The sequence below is a fragment of the Lethenteron reissneri genome, chromosome 57 (assembly GCF_015708825.2).
Source record: "Lethenteron reissneri isolate LAM-NWPU_2019-01 chromosome 57, ASM1570882v1, whole genome shotgun sequence".
In the NCBI taxonomy this organism is placed as follows: Eukaryota; Metazoa; Chordata; class Hyperoartia; order Petromyzontiformes; family Petromyzontidae; genus Lethenteron; species Lethenteron reissneri.
Window position 1 is genome coordinate 2631634 of NC_083835.1, and position 10996 is coordinate 2642629.

A 10996-nucleotide genomic window follows, 5' to 3' on the forward strand; every position below is an offset into this window, starting at 1 on the left:
TGCTAAATCAGTCTAGTAAACAAGTAAAATTACCATTTCAAAGGCTTGCAATCCTTTCAGCTTCATAACTTTGATCTGTTCTCTCGAGCTGAGCCATTGCAAGAGATCAACACAAAACCAGTTATCGTTATTTTTTTACTTCATTTCAAAGAGGTGCAGTAAATGTGTAAGGTACTGAAATGAAATATCCTATAAACGCGAATAAGACGTGAAGCCATGCAATAAAAATACGAAATGTTTTTTTCTCCCGCGCTGTTGTGCGCTTCTCCCAATCAAATTAGGAATTTTGGGTTGCTCGGTCTTTCGGATTGTACGGGGAATTGGAGCTTGCATCGGGGGCACTGCAGACAGCCAGTCTGAAGGTATTAGATCGGAGCCCCCGGGTGACCTCCTCGGTGGAAGTGTTCTCGCGGTTTCCCCCTTTCTCGGTCACAAATAATAAAAGGCAAAGACGCAACAACCCCCTGCAATTGCCCCGCTCACGCCACTGCCGGCGGAAGTGGGTCCTCCGCTCTCTCTCTCGTGGATATTCCCCCCCCCGCACCCCGACGTTGTCTGGTCAGCTCAGACGTCTTAGAAGAGGTATGAGTACCCACGCTTCACCTCAGCACACGTGACGAACCTGCCGATCGACTGAGTGTGACGTACCCCTCGATATTGCTCGGTGGACAGAAGCGGGGGCTGGGGGGGGGTAGAGGGAAAGATTTAGGCGACTTCATAATAAAGGTTTTTTTGGGGGAGTTTAGATCGCGTAAATATAAATGTGTCATATTCGTGGTTCTTTCGGTAAAGTCACGTAGAAGGGAAAAAAACAATCAAATAATAAAAATATAAAATAATAAAATTCTCACGACGGTTCGACTGCAACACAAGCAATCATCATTAGGTGTGAAAACCACAGCAAGAACATTTTCTTGAGAATTTTATTGTTTTATATTTTTATAATTGTATTGTTTTTTCCCTTCTACGTGAATTTACTGAAAGAACCAAAAATATGAATCCCTGCAGTCACGAAAACTTTAAATCAAAATATAAATGTGTCATTAAACCCGCCACCACCCGACGCAGCCGATTAGCAAGGTTTGTCACGTGAACCCACAACATTTACAATTTTTGTACGACGTTTTTGCTGGTGATTACAGCCAGCTTCATCAGGTGATTTTCCATAATTGTTAAGAAGGTGATGTCACCAGGTGTGAAGATCAGAGGGGGGGGGGGGGGGGGGTTAATGTAGTCATATAAATTCCAATTGATTATACGACTACATTAACACCCCCTTTGAGGGTTTACTCTCCAACGCTGCCGGTGTGCTGAAGCCATAACTAATTTGTACGTTTTATTTACGTGACAAACCTTACCGATTGGCACGCGGCACGACTGCCGTGTGCTCACAGGATGAATGACAAGGGACTTCCCGATCCCTCGATGGTTTTTTGAAGTTGTCTCCCCGTAAGCACCACGGAAGTTCACTCAGAAAATTCAGTGCTATCAGCAAAGAGACAAAGATCCCCCGTATAGCCTTAACATATTGTTGAGGCAAGTGTAGCTGTCAGCGTGTATTGCACCAATTAAGACCGACGCAACCGGCACACGAAGGGGTGGGTGGCCAACGTCACGCCCAGACGCCTTTGTCTCCCTTCATGGTGATGTTTACACACCGCACCAGGTACACTCATTCTAGGCTGAGTCGACCTAGGGGAAGCGCCACTGCTACCCCCACTCCCGCATCACTCGGCACAGATGGGTGGTGGCGGGTTAACGACACACTTATATTTAGGCCATCTAACCAAGAAATACAGGGTGTTTAAAAGAATTGGACCCGATTTGAAATCGCTATATCTCTGCAACCACGAACCGCCCATGAATGAAACTCTTACCACTTGAGAGCTGACATTTTCCACACAGACTCGTTGTGCGTGACAATGTTCGTGAAAAATGTTTTCCAAAATTGTACACGTTTTAGGACAAAAATATTATATTTAATTATCAATTGCTTAATGGTGCAATGCAATCATCTGACCCATCTCAAGCCAGAGGACGAGAGGACTCTAGCCGCCACGCATATAAAGGATTTATAGTGAAAAACTTTGTTTTTACGGGTTATACTTATTTAAAATGTTCTTGCTGTGGATTTCACACCTGATGATGATTGCTTGTGTTGCAGTCGAAACGTCGTGAGAATTTTTATTGTTTTATATTATTTTATTATTTCCCTTCTACGTGACTTTACCGAAAGAACCAAGAATATGAATCCCTGCAGTCACGAAAGCTTTAAATCAGAATACATTTTAGGTCGCACTCATTACACACAAAGTGCTTGCCACGAATGAACCACAATACCTTTCTGATCTCGTCAAGCTGCATAAATCATCACGCGAACTCCGGCCATCATCACAACAACAGCAGCAGCTTTTCCCACAATGATGTGTGGTTGCTGCAGACTTGATGCCTTGCAAAAGGTATCTCTTTAGTGTTTGAACATCTTAACACCTCCTGTTTTATTGCCAGAAAGGGTAGAAACCTATTCTTATTTTTCATAATATTGATACTTGAAAAAAGGTCCCATAGATACATCGAACAAAGACGGTCACCATATCGCGTGTTTTTAGATGCGTTTCTGCGGCCGCCTGGAATGCCCTTCCTTCCGATATTACTAAGCCACTGGAGCTTTACACTTTTAAATCATGTAGATTGAAAACTAATTTATTTAGAACTGCTTTTTCTGTTTAGTTTGTTGTCCTTCTCCCGCAGCTCCGACGAGCTACATACGGTGCGAAAGAAGTTCAACGTACATACGTACGTACATACAACCAGGATTACCCTCTGATTGCGAACCACTCGCTCTACCGTTGAGCCGTCTCACAGGATTATGGACGACGCACACCCCGAAATGAAATAACCCACTGGCCCACCGTAAGGTCCCTTTTTCCCTGACGTAGCCTTTGTTTTCTGACCCGGCTCGAGGGGGAGAAAGTGGAACAGGATGAATCACCCAGCCGCTCGCTGTAAAGCCATTATTTTTAACTGGCTGCCATTTTATCCGCACTCACATCCATCAAATCGTACGGCAGATATGTGACAAATTGTGGTTGGGTTCTGGGTATTTGATGATAAAAGCATGAAATTTGGTCGCAGCTAGCGGAGGTACCAATAAATATGTTTTTTGGCACCTAGAGCCATGCAGATTGTCCTGTGGTGACTTTGGCAGCCATAAAAAAAGATAGCACTAATAACGGCCAAGAATGACATATTTGTGATGTCGTTTTTAGTGAATCTTACACTTTTCATTTCTTGATATTTCTGTTTTAGAAAGCAATAATAATAATTATTGTCCACACTGCCATGACGCTCCTGGAGGCTGACAAAAGCAAATCTCCCACATGCGACATACACACAGCCTGAGGTTTGATTATATAGCCAAGCAAATAAACACACTCTAATTTCAAATGTGAGTATTTTGTTTACGAACATCCATTGCTGAACGCGTTTAATGTAATGCTTAGGGCAGACACAATGGCCATGATCTATCCACTGATGTACGAAGGCAAGGCATCCGGCACACTGTTTAAAAAAACCCACAACCTGAACTGCGTGCGGTATAGCTATGAGGTATGAAGTTACAGAAAATTGAACGAGCCCTTTATGGCCCAGGAAACAACAGTAAAATTGCTGGCGCTATACCAAAAGTGGCACATTTCCATGGCAATGTGTCAATCGTAACACACTTAGAACTTGCTTCTCTTCAACTAAAACCCGGTTTTGTATTCAAACTAAGCCACATACAATTTCCTCAATCAATTTTTTAATTATACCTCTTCCGTGATTTGTTTCCAGTTTAAAAACAAAATCTGTGTCTTCGCGGTCATTTAAAATATCAGTACCGTTTATAAATATCAAAAGGCTATTGCACAAAACGTCGACCATTACATACCATTAAAATGTTTAAGGACACAGTGTTTGTGACGAGCGTATTGATCCCCCCCCCACCCCCCCAAGAAATTAAGAGCGTCGTATAAAATTTTTTTACATCCACGTGTAACTTCAGCAGCATAAAACGAATCTTGAAACAAGCCGGCGGCAACTTGCCAACGCTGCCGCCTTCATTGTCCAGGTGGCTCTTGACGTGAGAGCCGTTCAGCTCAATGGGCCTTGCCTGTCTCAATTAGGGTCCTGTGTCTGATGGGACAATTCAAATCGTCGCTTTGAAGAAATTATATGAAACTGAGCAAAAAGCTTCGTCATCTGAAGACGACGACACTATTATTGCACGAGTACCACAAGTACCACTCGCCTATGCCGACTCTTAATTATGTGCGTTATATGTTATAAATATCATTCAATTTCCTAGAAAGCTAATCAGTGGACATGAATGTGCCCGATCATGTCTGATCTCCGAAGCCAAGTAGCTTTGAGCCTGGTTAGTACCTAGATGGGAGACTACCTGGGTGCTGTAGACTTGCACTTGGAGGTGGTCATTCCAGAAATGTGTTCTTTAATCGATCTGTGCAAAGCTCTGAACACAATGTGCGCAGCAGAGCTTGGAGGATGTTGAGTGTTAGTGCAGAGGCTTACACAACGTACTATGAAACCGAAAACTTGAGTTAAATTCCTGTCTGTCGCTAACATAATTAGCACGGTTGCCTACGTACGGTGTGACAGAAGTTCAGCTTATAAACGTACATAATGTGCAGAGCTTTCTACGTGGACTTCCTATGGGTGCTCTGGTATTCTTTCTTAGCCCGATGTATGAGCGTCTTGATGAGAGAACATTTCTGTGCGGGGTGATGGTGTGACTGCATTCAGATGAATCCCTGCAGTCACGAAAGCTTTAAATCGAAAAATACGCGTGAATTGTGTATTTTCTTTCGGTAAACACAAGTGGCGCTCTATCCCTCTATTTAGAAAACAGGAGGATTTCTCGACAAATCTGGCCGTCGCGCTGATGATGCGAGTGTTGATTACTGGCAAAACGTCGTACTCAGATTGTAAATATTGTGGCTTTGCTCTCCAACACACCGGTGTGCTGTACTAGTAACGAATTGGCCACGTTCTGTTTAAGTGACAGCCCTTACTAGTTGGCTGTGTCGGGTGGTGGCGGGTTTAACGACATATTTATATTTACGCGATCTAACCCCAAAAAAACCCTGTATTATACTATTCAATCTGTTAACCTGTCAGTTGCAGGTATAAGCCATTGTATTACAATCACTTTTACAAATTTCCAGGATAAATTCAATAAAAGGTAATCATGGCCGATATATTTCAGTTGATGGAGGGAAGTGGGATTTGTTTAGCACACTGTGCTATGAAGCTAGCAACCTGAGGTTGATTCCTGGCCATGATTAACATGAACGTGAATGATAACTCAACTGGTCTTGGGCCTATATATATATGGTTTCCACCTCTGAGGTACAACATGTAGATGTACCGTCTTGAGCGGCATAATTTCATGGAACTGACAAAAATTGGGAATTTTAATATCCTGGGAAGACGTCAGGACCGCAACTACCTCAACATGAAGATTTCCTGAAGAAAAACAAAACCAGGACAGGTCACAAACCCTTCTTAAGTCTCCTCAAGACTAGTTAACCAAACCAGTGTGGTTAAATATGGTAGGTAAAAATAAAACAATCCTATTACCAACACAGTGACTGGAAAAACACATTTCTGTTGTTGAGATGTATTCCCAGCGATGAAACCAATGGGCTGTCCACATTGATAATGAGCGTGAAATTGGACCTCATTGAAAAATTAAGGAAGGAAATTACTTTGATTTGTTACTCAGCTTCTTTCACAATTCCCAACGCCTTGCTTTGATTTTTTCCCCATAGGCAATTTAGCGCACAATAGGACGTAATTTTTGGTCTCTTATATTTCCTTTCAACAATGATGACTCATCATTGAGCACTCGTTTGTCGTGCAGACACATGTAACTATAGATACGTAGTGTACTGCTGCAGTTCGGGGGTAAGTTTCGAACTTTTCATTTGGGACACAATTAGTAGGGATACTACAATTCATCCACCCCATGTCGTACATGGACCCAGACCAAACGTTGCACTTTATTGCTACCATCTGTGATAGAAAAGCTTGAGATGTACCAAGATCTTCAAATTGATAATCAAAGTAAATTATGCAAATATGATGATTGCTTGTGGTGCGATCTAAACGTCGTGATTTAATTTATTTATTTCTATACCTACGTGACTTTACCGAAAGAACCAAAGAGTATGGATCCATGCAGTCACGAAAAAACTCAAATCTAGATTGAGGGGGGTCAAAAATCGTCCAAAATCGCGTGATGTCATTTATGGACGGCCCCCAACATGGCTGTGAGATATTTACACATTGTTGCGTCTTGTTCGAAACTTGTGGTTTTCCAGCCCACGCTATATTTCATTATTTACAGATTTGATTGATGTCTCAAAACCAGAACTGTAATATAACGGGGTCTTTAATGTCCATTTATTTTTTTGCAACAGAATCTGCGCTTGGGCAATTCTCAGAATACAATTATCCGGTAACTCTGGTGAGAAACAGCGTAAGTTTAACATGTAAGCCAGGGGTCGGGAACCTTTTTGACTGGGAGCGCCATAAAAGCCCAATATTTCTAAATATATTTCATTGAGAGCCATATAGTAATTTTTAACGTATAATAAATTAATATGTCTTACTTTTAATGCGACTTCTGGTGCTGCATGGTTTTGCTGATGGCCTTGTAGTCTGGTTCATACGACGTGGCGAGGTTGAGCTTCGAGCAGGCGTGACCCGTGAAATTTATCTTCAAACCTAATTTCTGTTTACTTTAAAATGACACGGTATTATTAAGCAATATCACAAGTATTTTAAAATCAGTTCCAAACAGATTTTTTTTTTTCAACTCAAAAATTGTCTGGGAGCCATATGCCGTCACTGGAAGAGCCATATATATGGCTCGCGAGCCATAGGTTCCCGACCGCTGATGTAGGCTTTCGCAACCAATACTAATCATAATGGAGTTTTTTTTGGGTTAGATCGTGTAAATATAAATGTGTCGTTAAACCCACCACCACCCGAGTAAGGGTTGTCACGTAAACAGAACGTGCCAATTCGTACTACTACAGCCCACCGGTGTGTTGGAGAATAAATCCACAACACATTCATGGCTTTATATTCTTGGTTCTTTCGGTAAAGTCACGTAGAAGGGAAATAAAAAAAACCAATATTATTATTATTATTATTTCCCTTCTACATGACTTTACCGAAAGAAACAAGAATATGAATCCCCGCAGTCACGGAAGCTTTAAATCGAAACATTCATGGCTGTCGCCTGATGAGGCTGGTTATAATTACCGGCTAAACGTCTCGAATTGGAAATGTTGTGGTGGGTATTACTCTCCTACACACCCGTGTGCTGAACAAGTAACTAATTGGCATGTTTTGTTCACGTGACAAACCTTTACTTATTGACTGTGTCGGGTGGTGGTGGGTTTGACGACACATTTATATTTACGCAACCCCACCCCTCTATTCTGGAGAAATGAAACTATTCATTAATTCCAGATGGCTCAGCAGTTCACCATGACCTGTCCATGCTTTCAGTTCTACCTCGTGTGCAACTTACAGGGAGGGTGTGGTCCAGATGTCCTGTGACCCCCATTAAAAAAAAAAATATTGTTTTAAAGTGAGATTTATTTAATACAGAAATTGATATGCAAAGTGAAAAACAAATGTGAGGATAAATTAATTGGGGGGGTGGGGGGGGGGTGGTCACAAGACATATGGACCACGTTGTGTGTGTGGGGGCAACAAGGCGCAGCCCTGCAATTGCTCAATCGCGCCCCTGCTGGAGGAAAGGGCCTCTTCTTAGGTTTTTTTCGGTAAAGTCACGTAGGTAAAAAATTTAAATTAATAAAGTAAAATAAAATAAAAATCACGACGTTTCGGAGGCAACACAAGCTTCCGTCTTCCGAAACGTCGTGATTTTTATTTGATTTTATGTTACTTTTATTCATTTACATTTTTTACCTACGTGACTTTACCGAAAAAAACCTAAGAATATGAATCCTTGCAGTCACGAAAGCTTCAAATCTAGAAGACAAGGGGCATCCACTAGAGGAGGGAGTTGTAGGACGAGCCTCTCTGGAGGGTACATTGGTCTAACTCTTCCACGCGACCATCATCTGCTTCATCAGTGTGTTGTGTTGCGAATGATTGTTGTGCATTTGAATAGGGGCCGTCCATAAATGACGTCACGCGAATTTTGGACGATGTTTGACCCCCCCCCCCTCATCGTCCACATGACGTCACAAAGAGTCAGACCCCCCCTCAAATATGACGTCACAAAGCTCTGCCCCCCCCCCCCCCGAAAATAAAAACATGCTTCAAATCGCTTTAAACTATTGTCATTGTAGTGCGTATTTAATGTGGCGCTGCACTCTGATGTTGTAGGAGAAAACATTTATTAAAAAGTCGATTTAATTAAGTTGAACGTGTTGTCTATATTTATTTAAAGTTGCTAATTTTGATGTGACGTCACGCATCGTCACAAATGTCTGACCCCCCCTCCTAAGGGCAATTGCCCTAAAAAAAACTTTGCCTCATTATATACATTTTATACATTTAAGGCTGCCGTATTTATCGACGGATGTCTTGAGTAAAAAAAAATTGTATTATTGTATGACGGCCACGGTTGTATTTGTTTTCATTTACGAAACGCGATCTCACTGCTCTGCGGCTTCCGTAGCGGGCTTCGCTCTTGAATCGCAGAGACGCCTCTCGCAAATACCCTACAACGGATTAGCATAGAGGGGTCTCCCCCCACTCCGCCATTGGTCAGAGCCGACCACGTGGCGGTGGCAGCGCGGCTTCTGATTGGCTCGTTGCGCTCCCCCCCGTCCGTTCCCGCGCTTTTTGCTAAACCGCGTGGGAAATCTAAACCGCATTGCGCGCCACCCCTACACCGCTCAAAGCCAAACGGGAAATTCGACGAAAGTTTCGCGATTTGTACAATTAGCGTTAAAACATTTAAACATTAAATTTTATCCCCCCCCCCCCCTCTCTCTCTAAACCGTACTACCTGAAGGTGTTTTGCAAACCGGTGAAGAGAATCGTGTACGTTGTGCCCCCCCCAGTATGTGTTAGGCTCCTCGTCTTGCGAGTCACTGGCGGTGAATGAATTGTCGAGTTGGAAGATTTAAAGAAGCGGGCTTTTACAATGGGCGACGCGTAAGTTTCTCTCGTTACCGGCGGCGATCACGATTTCTCTCCGCCGCCTCGAGGCCTCCCCACGAGTCGTTGCCACGATCTCAGGCCCTCGATAGTTGCAGCATTTACACATCTCGCTCCTCATACCACGTGACTGACCTCATACCACGTGACTGACCTCGCTCCTCATACCACGAGACTGACTTCGCTCCTCATACCACGTGACTGACCTAGCTCCTCATACCACGAGACTGACTTCATACCACGTGACTGACCTCGCTCCTCATACCACGTGACTGATCTCATACCACGTGACTGACCTCGCTCCTCATACCACGAGACTGACTTCGCTCCTCATACCACGTGACTGACCTAGCTCCTCATACCACGAGACTGACTTCATACCACGTGACTGACCTCGCTCCTCATACCACGAGACTGACTTCGCTCCTCATACCACGAGACTGACTTCGCTCCTCATACCACGAGACTGACTTCATACCACGTGACTGACCTCGCTCCTCATACCACGTGACTGATCTCATACCACGTGACTGACCTCGCTCCTCATACCACGAGACTGACTTCGCTCCTCATACCACGTGACTGACCTAGCTCCTCATACCACGTGACTGAACTCGCTCCTCATACCACGTGACTGAACTCGCTCCTCATACCACGAGACTGACTTTGCTCCTCATACCACGTGACTGACCTCGCTCCTCATACCACGTGACTGAACTCGCTCCTCATACCACGTGACTGACCTCGCTCCTCATACCACGTGACTGAACTCGCTCCTCATACCACGTGACTGACCTCGCTCCTCATACCACGTGACTGAACTCGCTCCTCATACCACGTGACTGGACCTAGCTCCTCATACCACGTGACTGAACTCGCTCCTCATACCACGTGACTGACCCCGCTCCTCATACCACGTGACCGACCTCATACCACGTGACTGATCTCGCTCATACCACGTGACTGGACCTAGCTCCTCATACCACGTGACTGATCTCGCTCCTCATACCACGTGACTGGCCTCGCTCCTCATACCACGTGACCGACCTCGCTCCTCATACCACGTGACCGACCTCGCTCTTCATACCACGTGACTGACCTCATACCACGTGACTGACCTAGCTTATACCACTTGACTGACCTCGCTCCTCATACCACGTGACTGACCTCGCTCCTCATACCACGTGACTGATCCCGCTCCTCATACCACGTGACTGACCCCGCTCCTCATACCACGTGACTGACCTCGCTCCTCATACCACGTGACTGATCTCACTCATACCACGTGACTGAACTCGCTCCTCATACCACGTGACTGAACTCGCTCCTCATACCACGTGACCGACCTCATACCACGTGAATGATCTCACTCATACCACGAGACTGACTTCGCTCCTCATACCACGTGACTGATCTCGCTCCTCATACCACGTGACTGGCCTGCTCCTCATACCACGTGATCGACCTCGCTCCTCATACCACGTGACCGACCTCGCTCCTCATACCACGTGACTGACCTCATACCACGTGACTGACCTAGCTTATACCACGTGACTGACCTCGCTCCTCATACCACGTGACTGACCTCGCTCCTCATACCACGTGACTGATCTCGCTCCTCATACCACGTGACTGACCCCGCTCCTCATACCACGTGACTGACCTCGCTCCTCATACCACGTGACTCACCTCATACCACGTGACTGACCTCGCTCCTCATACCACGTGACTGACCTCGCTCCTCATACCACGTGACTCACCTCATACCACGTGACTGACCTCGCTC